The sequence below is a fragment of the Rhinolophus sinicus genome, chromosome 9 (genome assembly GCF_057876585.1).
Source record: "Rhinolophus sinicus isolate RSI-liver-muscle chromosome 9, RSI-T2T, whole genome shotgun sequence".
Lineage (NCBI taxonomy): Eukaryota > Metazoa > Chordata > Mammalia > Chiroptera > Rhinolophidae > Rhinolophus > Rhinolophus sinicus.
Genome location: NC_142509.1, coordinates 29846282 through 29863077, shown reverse-complemented (window position 1 = coordinate 29863077; position 16796 = coordinate 29846282). Strand labels below are relative to the sequence as shown.

The window sequence follows — 16796 nt, the reverse complement described above, 5'->3', positions numbered from 1 at the left end:
GCCTGATAAATTGGTACCCTCTTCCCCCACCTCACTACCTGAGAATACTCTCCAATCACCCTCTCCTCAATGTATTACCAGGGTCTCAGCTTCCACACTCATCAGCATAGAGTTCCATACAAATTAGAACCAAGGAAAGGAAACATGAAGGCAAAGATGATTCTGATTCTTTTAGCCCCGCTGCCTGGCTTTCCATTTGGGTGGTCTGTTTTCATGTCTGGGAATGTGCCTCGCAGTTCATTTCCATAAGAGTGCAGTCTGCTGAAATTCCCAGCTATGGATGCTTCCACAGACGTATTTGTTGTGGGTTCTAACCCAGTGATACCAGAATGATACTGACCATAGCCTCCCCACTCAACCCTGCCATCTTGCCTTGCTTCACGGAGCTGACTTTAATTATGACCCACTGTCTGCCTATATCTGTCCCTTTGTATTCTGTCCCAGAATAAAAGCCCCAAATAGTGATTCCCAGCAACTAGCAGTACCCAACAGAGAGCAAGCTCTCAACAACTATTTGCTGAATGGCTAGAGGGCAAGATTAATGATGAGTGGGGGTGGGTGCATGAATGGCTGGGTGGAAGGGTGGGAGAATGAACTGAGGAATGGATGGAGGAGGAGTTGAGTGGTTGAATGTTGAATAGATGGATGGATGGGAAGAAGAGATAGGTGGGTGAGTGGATAGATGGGTGGGTAGATGGGTCTGTGAAAGGGGATGGGGGTAGAAGATGGATGAATGAATTGATGAGAAGACGGATGGATGGATGGATGGATGGATGGATGGATGGATGATGGATGGATGGATGGATGGATGGGTGGATGGATGGATGGATGGATGGATGGGTGGATGGATGGATGGATGGATGGATGGGTGGATGGATGGATGGGTGGATGGATGGATGGGTGGATGGGTGGTCTTTCACTCTTAAAGCTTCAGCTTAGGTACCCAGTTCCAGAGAAGGAGGTAAATGACCCAGCTAAGGATGAAGCATGTTACAATCATTTCACAAACAAGAGAACTGAGAGCTAGAAAAGTTAAAGGCTTGTCTGAGGTCACAACGCAGTAGAAAAACTTGAACTCTAGGCTCCTTCCTGCCTCCCTGCCCTTTCCTTGCTGCCTTTAGCACCTGATGGCGGTCCATCCCTCTGGATGCCGTGTAAACAGCACCTGTGTTTCATCTCTAACTCTGGAGCTGCGTAATAAAATAAGCCCCAGGGATGTGTCAGCAGCAAGGCTGGAAGCAGGAGGGAAGAAGGAGAGCAGGGAGGCCAGGGAGAGCAGAGTTGCTGCAGAAGGAAAGGCAACACGGCCAGCTGAGGAAGAGTGGTTTATTGACAGGACAGAATACTAACGCACTGGGCTGTAGCACAGCGTCTCCAGTTCTGAGAAACTGTCAGAGGCAGCCTTTGTTCCTCGGAGAGGAAGCAGACCCAGGTGACTGAGAAGCGTCGACAGTCCTCACTGGTCTGCAAACTCTTCTAAACAAGCCCGCTGAGAATCCCTGATCTGTGCCCCAAAGTCCCAAAAGACTGTGCTAATAACTGCATCAGACTGGACGCAGCTGGGAAATTCTGATGACGGTTGTGACCCCTTCCTTGCCTTTGAAGATACTTGATTTGCTCTCTGCTTGGCGCTCCTTTGGGGCTTTCGAACATCTGGAAGAAAGGAGGTCCTCCTTAGAAGAGGACTCGGAGATGCACCTTTTGATTAAAAGCAAAAGCAACTTCTCAGCGATGAGACCCGGTTTCTGTCAAAGGGAGAACACGACAAGAGGCCTGGGGAGAGGGGGCCCTCCCTCTCATCAGTCTCTCACAGCACGAGGACAGTCACTTCCCCCGAGACCACCAAACGGCTTGAGCCGCAAGAATGGGGAACTGATTGCAGGGCCTCTGAGTTGCAGTGCCAACTTTAAACTTGGGTCACTGCCACCTGCCAATTCAACCAGACAATTCTCTTCAATAAAGTGCTTGCTTTGTAGTCAATAACTACCTACTTTGACAGCAGCAGACATGAGTTCAAATCTCAGCTCCACCATTACAAAAGTACCAGCCTCACCTGGTAGTTGGGGAAAGTCAAAGTGCTTAGAACAGTACTAGACAGGAAGTCAATACTTCATAAACTCCTCCTCCTCCTCCTATTATTATTGTTACATGAATTTTCAATTATCCCACACTATTCTAACCCCGGTCACTGTATGAAGGATTCAGTTTTTCCATTTTATTTGCTCCTCCTAGCCATCCAGGGAAATACCCACTGCTATCCCCATTTTACAGATGAGAACACTGAGGCTCAGAGAGGTGAAGTGATTTGTCCAAGGTCACACAGCCAGCAAATGACAAGGTCAGACCATTCATCCAAGACTCCTCACTCCATATCCAATGTTCTCGTTATTACAGCATAGGACAAGAGTTGTATTTATGTCACCTCCATTGGGTACCCATGGTGGGGGGCTAGTAGTAACAGTAACCACAACAACAACAAATGCCAATACTTCTATGGCACTTGATCTGTGCCAGACTCTGTTCTCAGTGCCTTATATACGTATGAACTCAATCCTTACAACAATCCCACAAGCTAAGGATTATTATGACCTCCATTGTACAGATGCAGAAACTGAGGCTCAGAAAGGCTACATGACTATTAGTACAAAAGAAGAACTTCTGCTGGCAAATCTGCACCAACATCTAAGTACTCATATCCAGACAACTGGTAAACCAAACTTTTCCCCACAGGCTATTTTGGTGACCACCAGGTTGCATTTCCTGATAAGCCACAAGGCCAGGCACTGGAGGACACACAGAAGCCTGAGTAGGACGTGCAAGACCTTTTTATTTCCAGTTTAAAATGTCTACATGGGGGGAAATGCCCATAAATTTTACTCTATACACAAGGGTTAAAAAAAATGGCTAGACCATGACAGGGAGCTATGAAACTCATGTAGGGGGCCTTGGAGAATGGCCCAAAAGAATATTCAAACAAAGAGTTAATTCAATCTTTAAGATGACACAGTACAGTCTGATGGATTCAGGCTCAAGCTCTGGGATCAGAGAGGTCAAAGTTACAGCCCAGCTCAGGCTCACACCAGCTGTATGTCTTTGGACGAGCTATGATCACTTCCCAAAGTCCCAGGCTCCCCCTGTATAAAATGGGGACAGCAATTAAATGAAGGAATATCTCTAAAGTCCTTAGCATGGAACCCAGTGTGTAATAGATGCTCAACTAACACGTCCCCCTTAAGAAAGATTCAGAGTGCCATCTCACAATGGAGCTCTCTTTCATATGAAAAATGATTCAACCACGCAACCACCTTCCGTTCCTTATTTTTAAAGGATAGTGATGGCTAAATACCAATGGCTGGTTTTGAAAACAACACTGCACAGTGTCCAGAGAAAACATCTCCCAAGAGTAGATTCATTTCCAGCCTCAGCAACTCCACACAGCCATTCTGATGAATTTCAGCTCTTTCCGATGAATTTCCTGCTGGGAACTGTTCCTGGGACTGGACCTTCCAGCTGTGCCTCAGTCCCCTCTGATGACTGTCTCTAGCATCATCCTTCCGGTTTGAAGGGCACAGAACTCCATTCCCACCTGAACCTTAGCCCTAACCTAGAAATGCACATGGAAGGCACCTGGGATTACAGGTGGGGTTGTCAAATGTCACTGGGCAGGGAAAATAAATAGGAAAGTCTGCAAATAGGTGTAAACCACAGCCAACAAACAGTTAAGGCTGGAAGAGCTCCTAGGGGATGCTTTTCCATTTGCATCTCGCCTGTCCTTTCAATACTAGCTTCTGAGACTGCTGACCACACCCCCTTGCTGAAACACTGTCTGCCCCAGGCTCCCATGACAACAGTCTCTACTGGTTGTCCTCAAGTCCCTGGCCCCAACATATAGCCTTCCTTGCAGGAACACTGCCTTCTTCTCGCTTTGTTGTGTTGCTCCAGGGCCACTAGCTCTCAGGGGTTCCCATACCTGCACCATCACCTGGGAACATGTTAAAAATGCAATTGCTCAGGTCTCAGTTCAAGAGCTACTGAATCAGAAACTCTGGGTGTGTGTGTGTGTGTGTGTGTAACCCAGCAATCTGTGGTTTGCACAAAGCCTTCAGGGGATTCTGACGCATGGTCGGTGGAGTGTGAGAAGCACTGCCCCAGGCTGTCTCCCCAGGCCCATGAGTCCTAATAGCTCCCAACACAAATGGCTCCCAGTTTTCTATGCCCAAAACTCATCTCTGAATGAATGACAGGTATCTACATGCCTATTTAACATCACTTCTTGAGAGACTCAGTGGCACCCCTTCCACTCAACATGCCATTCAAACGCTTGAACCAGGCGTAGTTCTCCAATCTCTTTCTTGGTGAGTGCTACCAGCACCTAAGCAGCCTGGTCTTCCCTTCACCCCCCGCCCCCTCCCCTCTCTGTATCCTTCCCCCTGGAAGGCCAAACATTAACAGACCAACGCAGTCCAGGGGCAGAGGGTATTTCTGGGCACGCAGGCACCCAGAGAATGGAAAAAGGAAACACCAAATACAGTTTCTCTTGAAAGTAAACCTCTCCTTGGATTTCTGCAGTTCACCAAAACACGATGAGCCCCTATGGAGTTCGCGGTCCCATGTTTGGGTCTAAGGAGACCCAAGCTAGTCTCTCTCTGTCGGTTCTCCCCTCCTCTCTTGTTCCCCTCTGCTTCCAAAACAAACTCTCATTTCACATTCGAAGACACAGGCTCCCAATGCATATATTAATGTACCCATTGATTTTCCTGTTGCCAGTCATTATCAAGATTTATTAATCCCCCTGGCTCCCCATTGATTGAGGAAAGCAGGATTCCCAGTGACCAATCAATCCTGATAGACTCCATGACAAAGAGTCAATATCTATTTATTATTTGATTTATGGGCTTAATTATCTTAAAGATGATCAGGCAGGGACAAAGCAGACGCTGAGCGGGGCCCCAGCAAACTGCAATCGGGTTGGGAATACCTCAAACCAAACCCCAGGGCCGGCGGACTCCCAGAGAGCAGTGACCACGCACTGACCCAGCACTTCTCCCCTGCCCATTCGTGGATCCTGGCGTCTGCCACAAGGAGAGGGAGGGAAAAGGACAACTGCCAGAGTTTCACCTGGCACCTGTTGCCACCTCAACAGGTCACAAGCAGGCAAGTTTGGTGGTTCAAACAATGAAATGGACTTGGAAGTAGGCAAACCTTTGTCCTTACCAGGGTTGGGGACCCAGCAGTGGAGGATTCTCAGGCATTAAAAAGACTGATGGACGTGGGTACAGGTAGGGCGAGAAAGACCACCAGGGGATGGGTGGATGCTAGGCTTTGGTCTGAATCAAACAATCTTAGGTTCAAATCCCGCCCCTTCCTACGTAGCTTTATGACCTTAGGCCCAGTCTCTGCCTGTTTGCTTACCTAGAAAGGGGGAGATGACTTGTGCTTACTTATAGGCAGAGGGCTGTTAAAATGATTCAAAATGCAGAAAAACCTGTATTTCCTTACAAGTGTATCAGATTGCAGGGAACCAGCTTTTGATGACACTTTCGCCTCTCTCCGTGAAGCCATCGGCGCATGTTCCTGAATCTCTGTTTAACCACCGCCTGCCAACAACGCTGAGGAAACCGTCCCCCCAGTTGCTGGAATGCACAGTAGGGCCCTGATGCTACCCACACATGCCTTCCAAACACGGGAGTGCAGCTGACTCCTTTCAGCTTGGATAAGTAGTGAAAGCTGTTTGCAAACGTCTTCCTTTCCAAAGGACGGCCAGCTTGCCGCTGGCGGCTGCTTTCTCCTGAGGGAGTCTTTTAGAACTCAGGGCATTCAAACCTGTATTTGTTCCCCGGATGTCTTATTAGGATCACCAGTACCTGTAAGGACCATTCTTGGGGGAGGGAAACACAGCAGCCATCCAGCTATAAGTTCTTCTAAAACAAGGGTTTGCCCCAAAGTGGGCCTTCTAAAATGCAAACCGGATGGTATTGACTCCTCTGATTACATCGCTCGGTGGCTCCCCCAGTCTTTAGGAGAAAAATTCACATTCCTCAGCAGGGCTGACCAGGTCCTTTAAAGTCATCTCCAGCCCCCTAGCTCTCGCTGTTCCCCCACGTGGTCCTATACTCCAGCTCACGACTCTCCCACCATCCCAAAGTCTTGACCCCTTCCACCTCTAGCCCTTTGCACATGCTGTGCCCGTTAGGAATGCCACTATTTTCCTGTCAATCCGGCCAATTCCTCGGTTGGATGAGGGGTTGGCTCTGGTCCCCACAGCCCTCTAGGACACTGTTTGAAAATCATCCCGTTACTGTTCTGTCTCTGAGCTCCACGGGAGCAGAGGCCAACCCTTCCGCTTTCCATTCCCAGCATCACACCCAGGACCTTACACAGGATGAGTGTCTGAGGCAAAAACCCCCAAGCCACTCAGCCTCTCTATTGTATTATTATAATTTACATGGCATGATTGGCACCTTCTTTCTTTTCATCACCGCTGATTCTCCCCCGCCCTACAGCCACCCCCTAATCGGTTTGTACTATGCTTCACTTAGGTCCCACTCATTGCTCACTGATTCTAAGTAAACAGTACCATTCATTGTTGGCGGCTACATTTGCCTAGAGGAGCAGGTTGTGATAATGTGTGTGACTCTGTTTTTGGAAACTGGTATTCATACACTCAACGAGTATTTCAGGAGGACCTAATATTTTAGGGGTTGGGGATACAGAGGTGAGTCACTAGCTGAGGTCCTGCTTTCCTGGGGCTTCTGTTCTACGGTGGAGGAGGGGCTGCAGGGAAGAGCAATAGGAAGCAAACAAACAAATTGAGGAACCAAAGAATTGTCATCTGGCGAGAAGTATCCCAATGAAAATAAAGCACAGAGATGCAAGGGGAGAGACTGTTGGGTGGTGGGAGCCACCGTGGGTTGGCTTCATGACTCCATGCTCTTCTGGTTGCCTCTACTGACTTCACTGCATCTTCTCAGTCCCCTGTGTAGGGTGACCCTTCCCCACCAGGCCACCCAATGTTGGAGGTGCTCCAGGCTCCATCCTCAGGCGACCCCTTTCTCTTCCCCAGATAACCTCAGCTTCCATTGGAGCCCACAGTGTCAACCACCAGTGCTACGCAGATGACACACACAGTTATTTCCAGCTCCAACCGTTCATCTGAGCTTGAGACCAGTATACCCATCTGCCTACTCAACATTTCCTCCTGGACGGCTCGAAGCTTGAAGAGGTTAAGAAACTTGGCCAAGGTCCAAGCCAGGAGCTGGGACACAAATCCAAGTAGTCAAACCACAGCCATTGCCTTGTATCATTTGATATTCTAATAAACATAAAACACCTGCTGTTTGTAGTGCCAAAGGCACCAGAGAGTAAATATACTACCGTACTTCTCCTAATTACTGCCATTGTGATCATTACTGCCGTCATCGTTATTGTTAGAATATCTTTATTACTATAGCAACTGGGAGATATAAGGTATAGAGCAACTCCAATTTCAGGAGGCATTAAACTATAGACTTTCCATATAAGATCTCTAATTCATATCATTACCTTGCACGAGAGATGTTATCCCCATTTCATAGATGAGGAAACTGAGGCAAACAGGAGTGAAGAAATTTGCAGTAGACTCAAATGAAAATAAAGGGGAGTGTTCATACATATAGTGTCTAGTGAAAATAGTGAGTCATGTAACAGGGTTGCCGGATGAGTCCACCCTCAACGGGATATGAGATCTGTCCATAAATGTTTGAGTGACAGAGGTGCTGGCTCTTCACCAAAACACACATCATTCTCCTCCTGGGGATACAGTGAGTTATTTCTCAGCTTCTCTTGTGGTTAGGTGGTCAAGGGATGGTGCCAGCCCACGACACAGGAATGGAATGACATGCACCATTTCTAAGCATGGTTTACGGATACCTCCCACGAGTCCTGCCATGGTCTTTCCTGTTTCTGCGGTCTTTCCCTGGCTAGAAGCAGAGGACTCTGAGCCCTAGGGGTGGCTCTGAAAGATGGAATTGGTCTTGGATCCCTCCACACATGAAGAAAAGCCACCTACCATCCAGAAACACCCATCTTGGACTATTATGTGAGTCAGCAATGGACTTCTTTTGTGTTAGGACACTTAATGTTCTAAGGTTTATTTGTTACAGCAGCTACGATAACCCTGACAAATACAAACTGAGTTTGCATATACGGAATGCCCTCGCTTAACGTCATCGATAGGTTCTTTGACTTTAAGTGTAACGACATATACTGAAACCAATTTTACTACAGGCTGATTGATATAAACAAGAGTTAAGTTCCCAAGGCATGTTGTCAACATTGTATTGCAACGACCTTGCATGAAAAGATGTTATTTGAGGACCTGCCGTATACTGAGAAAACGTCCCGGGAGTATACCCACCAAAATGTGAATGTAATTCTCTCTGGCTGGAGACATTATGGGTGAATTTCATTTTCTTTTTTGCTGATCTGCATTTCCAGTAACAAATGACTTATCATGTGTGTGGTAAGACACAAAAGTTCTGTTTTAAGTGATGACAGATGTCACACATGCTAGTTCTTCAGAATCTTTGAGAGTCAAGGAAAGTGGCGGCCAACGGAAAAGTCTTCACCCATGCACGTCCTCTGCTGGTCATATGATCATTTACCAACAGGCATATGCAATGTACATGAAATGATGCTAATAATAATAATTAATGTTGCAGTACATTTATAGAGCTTCCTTCACAAAAGTCCCAGGCGCTTACATTCCAGCACAATTAAACGCAGCCACAGACAAAAAATCTTTTTCAGCTGTGCTTTATAAAGGGAACGCAATTCAGCTCTTTGAACATAAAAGGAAGCCGATTCCACTAGATGACGGGGGATGGAATCTTCGTGGGCTCAGGCCCCCCAACTCTTGTATGTTATATTTAGGACAATCAAACTGGCCTGAAGGAAGAAATAACCAGAAAGCCCACAAGTACAGAGTTACAGAAAAAGCAAGTCGAGACCTCATTCGGGCTTCAAGTTACCATCTTGGCACAAGGCAGGGTCCTCCATTTGTCAGTTTGTCAAAGATAGCAGCTTGGTGCTATTATATTTGAAAGCCTAAAAAACAGGAACTGATTTGGAGTTGGAAATAAATAATCTAATAAACAGCTCCTGAAATTTACCAGATTTACATGCTGTGCAAATGAGGTCCTGTGGGATTATATTACTACTTTGTCCCCGGGAGACGGGTGGGGGCTGGATGTCTCGTGGTGCACGCAGGCAACTCACCCGATTGCAAAATTGACAGCCGGGAAATCCTGTTCTTCCTTCATTCTCTTTCCTAGGGTGCACAGCCCAAGTCCCTGGCTCATAACAAGACATTTATGTAACTGCGTAGATCCTGCTCCCTCCTACTCTGGATGCTGGGAAAGCATATTTTTTTTAAAAGTTTATTGGGGTGACAATTGTTAGTCAAGTTACATAGATTTCAGGTGTACAACTCTGTATTACATCATCTATAAATCCCATTGTGTGTTCACCACCCAGAGGCAGTTCTCCTTCCATCACCATATATTTGATCCCCCTTACCCTCATCTCCCACCCCCCACCCCCCCTTACCCTCTGGCAACCACTAAACTATTGTCAGTGTCTATGAGTTTTTGTTTCTCATTTGTTTGTCTTGTTCTTTTGTTGTTTTGGGTTCATATACCACATATCAGTGAAATCATATGGTTCTCTGCTTTTTCTGTCTGACTTATTTCGCTTAGCATTATACGCTCAAGATCCATTCATGTTGTCACAAATGTTCCTATATCATCTTTTCTTACCGCCGAATAGTATTCCATTGTGTATATATACCACAACTTCTTTATCCATTCATCTATCGAAGGACATTTTGGTTGTTTCCATGTCTTGGCCACAGTAAATAAAGCTACAATGAACATTGGAGCACACTTGTCTTTATGTATAAATATTTTCAGATTTTTTGGGTAGATACCCAGGAGAGGGATTGCTGGGTCATATGGTAATTCTATTCGTCATTTTTTGAGGAACCTCCACACTGCCTTCCACAGCGGCTGTACCAGTCTGCATTGCTGGGAAAGCATCTTGATGGAGTTCACTATGTTTCCAAATGCAGAGGAAGCATTCAGGCATCTTGTCTGAAGCCACACACAGGTGGAAAGGACACAGTGACAGCCAGGACAGCCCAGAGCCCCAATCCTCTGCTGTGCCCTTTAGTGCTGGGTCTCACTGATGCCATCGCTGCTCTCAAACACAAGAGTGTTGACATACTGAGCCAACTAGCTGAGTGTAAGCGTAGGCAGCAGGCGGGCTATCAGGACACTTCTGGAGTGGTGTGAGCAGCTCCCGTGTAAAATCTCTTACTAGCTTCCTACTGCGTTAGGATAGTTCCCATGCCTTTATCTTCTTTTGAGGCCCTGCATCCCCTTTCTTGGTGTCACCCCATTGCTTTCTTCTAGTCCTCAAATGTGCCCATTTCTTTCCCACCCCAGGGCCTTTGCACCTGCTGTCCTCCTGCCTGGACTGCTCTTCCCCTTTGCACAGCTGGCTCCTCCTCATCATTAGATCTCAGCTCAAATGTCACCTGCCCAAGGACACCTCTTCTGTCTGAGCCCCTGCCCAAAGTAGCCCTCCTGTCCTCCTGTTGCTCTGACGCCCCTCCCCCCCCCCGACCCTATCCCCTCACCTCGCATTTGTGGCCTTCATGGCACTTAATGCAATGCTTTATCTGATTTAATTGTCTGCTTAACTCGTTACTGTCTGTCTCCTCTACTGGAATGTAAAGCCCTGTATAAACCATAGGAACTATGTTCTGAGCGGCTAACCTGCGGCCTGGCACTGAGCCAGGGTCCGATACGTGTCTGCAGAAAGCATGTTAGTGAGCTTGTGTTAGCACTGAAGCTAAGTGGCAGCTCTCAGGAGCTGCTGGCTATCATATTGGGATGCTCCAGACCTTCGCTCATTTTGGACTCTGCTCGGTGAGGGAGCAAAGAGGCTTCCAAGGGATGCAAGATGCTCTTGGCAGGAGAATGGTAGGGAGTAGGAACAGGTTTCTTCAAAGTAATGTGTCTGAGCTTGTGTGTGCATCAGAATGAACCAGAGGGATTCTTAAGGCAGAGAGCTGGGCCCACCCCCAGACATTTGACTGGGGGGAAGGAGTAAGAATTTGTAGTTCTAACAAGTTCACAGGTGATGCTGGCTAGGGGTCCATACTATGAAGCATGGATTTAAATAATTGGGGGACCCCCAGAAAGTATTTGGGGGTGGAGTGAAGTGGGGTGGGGGTTTCTGGGCTATGGAAACTATGGAATCTGTTGATTTTTGGTTTATTGTGGGGGTTCTGTATTTATCAACCTTAAATAAATGTGAGTTGCTAATATTAATGAAAGGAGTCTTCTGCAGGGGAAGTGAGAGTGAGTAGGAATGTGTTTATGAGAGGAGTGAGGGAAGGAGAAGAAGAGAGAAAGAAGAGACAGTTGGTATATAATTTAGAGGGGCGTGTGTGTGTGTGTGTGTGTGTGCATGCATGCACGCACTGGCCCCACAGGAATGTACAGGGCATTTCAGAAGTACATCAACAGCAGAGAATCAAAGCTACAAAATTAAACTCAGTTAAATAAGCCAGTGGTTCTCAAACTGTGGTGTACTGAATCCTCTGGAACATAATGAAAAAGGGGCCTTGGCTTGTAGGAGTGAGACGGGGCATAGACCTTGTCTGGTTACCAAGTCCCGCAGATGATTCTGACATGATCAAAGGCAGAAAACTCTTGTGACATGCTATTGCTCATGAGTTGGGCCCATTCCCCTCAAGCTGGCCAAGGCAGTTGTGACAAAGAAGGAACACACTTATTCAGATGTGCATTTGCTCAAATCCAAATTCTGCCAGTTATTTGTTCTAGGACCTGGGCAAGGGCTCCCTTTGCCTCTCTGATCTCAGTTTTCCCATCTGTAAAATGGGCACCGTGATATAATGGGAGGACATCACTGTCCGGCCTGAAACAAAGGACTTGCTGAAGGCAGGTGGAACCTGTTGATCTTTTGGGTTATTTTGGGGGCTCTGCATTTATCAATATTATGTAAATGTCCATCAAGCAGGGAAATAGTTTCATCAGTGAAGATCAGCGGTGCCTCTTCAGCATCAAGAAAAGGAACCACGTGATGGAACCACAGTCTGTGCAGGGCCCAAACCTCTCCTTGTCTTTCTTTCCCAAGGGAGGACTGGAGCAGAAGCTAAGGAAGGCATTGGGACATTATGATAAACCTTTCTGGGAAGAATGGGGCAGCTTCTCCCATCCCGCCACCCCCACGCCCCACCCTCGTTTTTTAAAAGCGAGCTGACTTTTATCATCTGTTTTCTAGGGACAGACACAACTAAAGTGACAATATGAGGACTCCTGAAAAATGTGTAACTGTAGCTGTTTTGGACAAAAACAGAAGAGTAGTCGCACAGAAAAGGTTAAAAGCTTTTTAAGGGAGGGAATTGATGGATAGAAAGGTAAGTATGTCAGAATGGGTGGAAATGTGAAGCAGAAAATGATGGGCTAAGGCTGAAAAAGTGAAGGGAATTGAAGCTGTATCTTCGTCCACCGGCGAAACTGAAGTCAGACTGAAAGTTAACCAATGGGAACCTCTTCAAACCTCCAGCAACGGGAGGATGGCTACACAAATTGTGCTGCATTCATACCATGGACTGCTATTCAGCAACAGACAGCAATGACTGCTGACACACACAACACGGGATGAATCTCAACATGCTGATGCTTTCAAAAAAGCCAGACACAAAGGAATGTAGGCAGTAGGATTCCATTTACATAGAGTTAAAGAACAGGCAAAAATAACTGGTGGTGACATAATTCGAAACAGTGGGTGTGAGGGGATTTGGATTGACGGGAAGGAGGTACAAGAAGACTTTTGGGGGTGATCTGGGTAATCATCACAGGTGTGAATTTGAAAAGGAAACTCCCATTGGGCCCGCACCCTTTATTGTGGAAGTCTGCCAATATTTGCCCTCAAAAGTGCCAGGTCCTGCCCCTGTTACAACCCTCCAGTGGCTACCGGCTGCCATGAGCATCAAATCCAGACCTCTCACCAGGCTTTTAGGTCCCACAACGGAGGGTCTCAGGGGGTCTCCTGACTGCCTGACAGAGTCACATGGGGAGTACTGAGGCTAGAGCCCCATCGGACTAATTCAGCTAGAGACTCTGGGGCAGTGGCTCTCCACTGGGGTGACTTTGCTCCCAGGGGACATTGGCGATATCTGAAGACATTTTTGGTTATCACGACGAATGATTTGGTACGACTGGTACCTAGAGGGTAGGGGGCAGGGATGTTGCTCCACATCCTACAAGGCACAGGACAGGCACCCATAAGTGAAGATTTGGCCCGAGGTGTCGTAGTGCTGATGTGGAGAGACAGCTGTAGGCATCGTATTATTTTCAAAGTCCCTCCCACCCCCAGCCAGGCTGGAGAACCTCTCCTCTCCCCAAACTGGCTCCTGCCAACTTCTGTAGCCTCACCTTCTACACCTTTGAGTCCTCACTCACTGTGTGCTGCCACGACAGTCTTCTTTCTGGTCCTCAAACACTTCCTGCTCATTCCTACCCCAGGGCCTTTGAATTTGCTGTTCCCTCTGCTGGGTGTGCCTAGCCCCACATCTGCCCAGTGGGCTTCAGGCAATGAGGTCCCTACCCAAATATTACCTCAGAGAGACTGCTTGGATCCCCACCCTCCAACACACACACACATGCGCGCGCACACACACACACACAACCCTAAAATGACCCCAATACTCAAGTCCTCCGTAGCACCTCTCTCTGGTTTGTTTCCTTCAGCATACTGGGACCTACTCACATGATATCATCGCTACTTTAATACTAGTCTGTCTCCTCCACTAGACTGATAGCACTCTGAGAACAGGGTCCATGTCTGTCTTGCTCATCACTGTCTCCTAGCATCCAGCAAAGTGCCTCAAACTTAGTGTTTACTAAATATCCATCGAGTGAATGAATGAACGAATGAACGAATGAGTGAATGAATAAGTATAGGAGGAGGATGGGGTTTCAGAGGTGTATCAGTGGAGACCTCTGCCCTTAAACTGGCCCCACTTTCCTCTCCTGGTCTCAGTGTCCACATCTGTCAGATGGCTAGATTGGTTCAGTGGGATCCAGGCTGCCCCTGATGAGGTCCTCTCAGAGACATTGATTTCTGTGTTTTGCTTTCTCTTTGTCTCCATGGCACCAAGCTAAGGTAGCTTGGCCCATGTCCCTGTCACCAGATAAATTAACAAATTACCTCCCGCTGAGATCCTGATAATTTTGTAATTCTGCCTGGTCTCTTTTCCTCGGGAAACTTCCCTGTTCCCATTTCCTTTTGTACTCACTGGACACATCTGGCGTCAGTGTTGGGCACGTGATAGGTACTCCTTGGGGGAAACTGAGGCCCAGGAAACTCCACAGCAAGGTGCAAGGATGAGAGAGAGAGAGATAGAATTCATTCAATTCTATCCTTATTGGCTTTCAAATTCCATTTGGAGTTTTTAAAATGAGCTATTGTGCAGACTGTCAATAGCTTCCCCATCTTATAATGACCCAATCGTGAAATGATTTAGCAATCCTGCTAATTGCATTTGGGGATATAGCAGTTGGGTAACTAGTTGGTGATTACTCATTCCCCAAGAGCCATACACATTGCATTACAAGGAAGCTAATCTTAGAAATACTTGTTAACTTCGATGATAATTACTAAGTAATTGGCTAGAACATGCCACTGTGAATTTATCTAGAATATACCAGGTAATTATCTGGTCTCATGTTCCCTGTAAAATAAATCCAGGGTCCAAAAATTGTTCCAGTTGGTTGGCTATCATCCAACCATCGACCTCTGCCAGCCAATTGTGTGAATGCAAGTGATTAATCAAATTACTCAAATATTTGGTTTCAAACTGAACATTGAGATAAGAAACCTGGACGGCCAACAAGTGGACAGTACAGAATGGGAGAGAGGGGTGTACAGAGCCTTTCCCCCCAAATAAATATATAATGACACAATGATATGGAATAAATGCTACCTCTTTGGGGCTCATCTGGCTTCTTCATACAAAATACTAAAACACTTCAGAGACCAATTATATGTCCCAAAGCTGCAGAGCCTTTATCGCGGTGCCAGGAAAAGGCTGTGCTATTTGTGAAATCTGCAGGCAGTTATGGTGCTTGGGGAGGGGGCTCAGAATTTTGTACATAATAGACAAGGGGCCGCAAAAGCAGCTGGCTTGCAAGATGAGCAACACATTTTCATAATGGCCACTCATTTTTTAAGGATGGCCGCTAACTAAATCCATCCACTTCCAATTAGCCAGCACTTGGAAAAGGGGTGAGAGACACTTGGGTAACTGGATTCGACCGATAACACTGAAAAAGTCAGAGGGCAGGAGGCAGAAGGTCCTTAGGAAGGCCAGACAAAGAAGAGATGATGGACTTCAAGTTTTTAATGTGGGGATGTAAAAAAAGAGGCCAGAAGGTGAGGAGCTGACCAGAAAGAAAATTGGAGAACAGACTAGTGGGAGCAGTGGGCATAAGGCCAGTGGTGGGGAAAAGACCACCTTCCAACCAGACTTTGCACCCCAAGTAAAGGGCTACTGACTGCCTGCTGATGATGATGGTACGTACTGGAGGAGATGGGGAGGAGGAAAAGGAACCAAGGGACTTGTGGTGGTAGGTTGGAGTAAAAATGGCCACAGATTGTCCCTCTCCTTCCATCCATGCCCTTGAATGTGACACTGCAAATCTCCCATCCAGAGGAAGACTCTGTCTCTCCATGCCTTCAACGGAGGTTAACCATGTGACTTGCTTTGGCCAATGGACATTAGCCAACACAACACAGAGCTCTGAAAGGTACCTATCCATTAGGGTTTGATCTCCTGCTGCACTTGGAACACTGAGATCGCCACGGGAATGAGCCCCAACTAGCTTCTTGCGTGATGAGAAGCCATGGGGAAGAAAACTGAGGCACCCTAGCTGATAGCCTGCCAACCCAGAGGGAGGGACTCCACGACTCATCAGCCCCCGGAATGACCTGTCAGCTGACCGCAGACACATCCAAGAGCCCAGCTACTGAGCCTGGCTCAGCGCAGAATTGACCACAGAATAGAGAGAAACCATGAAGTACTAGGGTAGTTTGTTGCTCAGCAAAAGCTTACCGACACACTCACCTAATCAGAACAGCTCAGCCCTTGACTATTACCTGGGCTGAATATTACCTGAGAGCCCCTTCTGTCCTGTGCAAAGTTGAGAACCACCATTTTTACCCTGGTTTAAAGAGAGTTGAAGGGCCATGCCTAGATCTCCAGTCCTTTGCAAGCATTCACCATTTGACGTGTGGGTGCCAGGTGACCCACCATCTGCATAATCAGTAGTGACAGACAATCACACACCTTCTACCAGTCACCAACATCTTATCAATGGACTCAGAGGTTCTGTATCACAAGGGAGCAGATCACAGACACATCAGCCCTTTGCTGAGCCCACAGCCTCCGCCATGGCACCTGCCAAGCTGTGTTTTGCGGATCTTATTGCTTGAGTTGAGTATAGGAAGGAGAAGGCTTCTAACTGACCCTTGGCCTCACCGACTATACCCAGAACGCTACTGCTGTGGCCAGTTCTAATGCAACAAGGGAGCAAATGCCCGAGTTTAAAAATCCTGCAAAGGATTGTCCCACAACTGTTCAACTAAAACCAAAACATTTTTTTTTTCAATGCCTCATGTCACTGGGGCAAGGTTTGAGAGAGCAAGTCTAAGCAACTTCCTAACAT

The 16796-nt window shown here is 47.1% G+C and overlaps 1 protein-coding gene across 4 annotated transcripts in view; it reads right to left on the bottom strand.

Annotated features, from left to right (window-relative positions):
- KSR2 (kinase suppressor of ras 2) overlaps positions 1 to 16796 on the bottom strand; it is a 354663-nt gene that overhangs the window by 48065 nt on the left and 289802 nt on the right. The window lies entirely within an intron of this gene.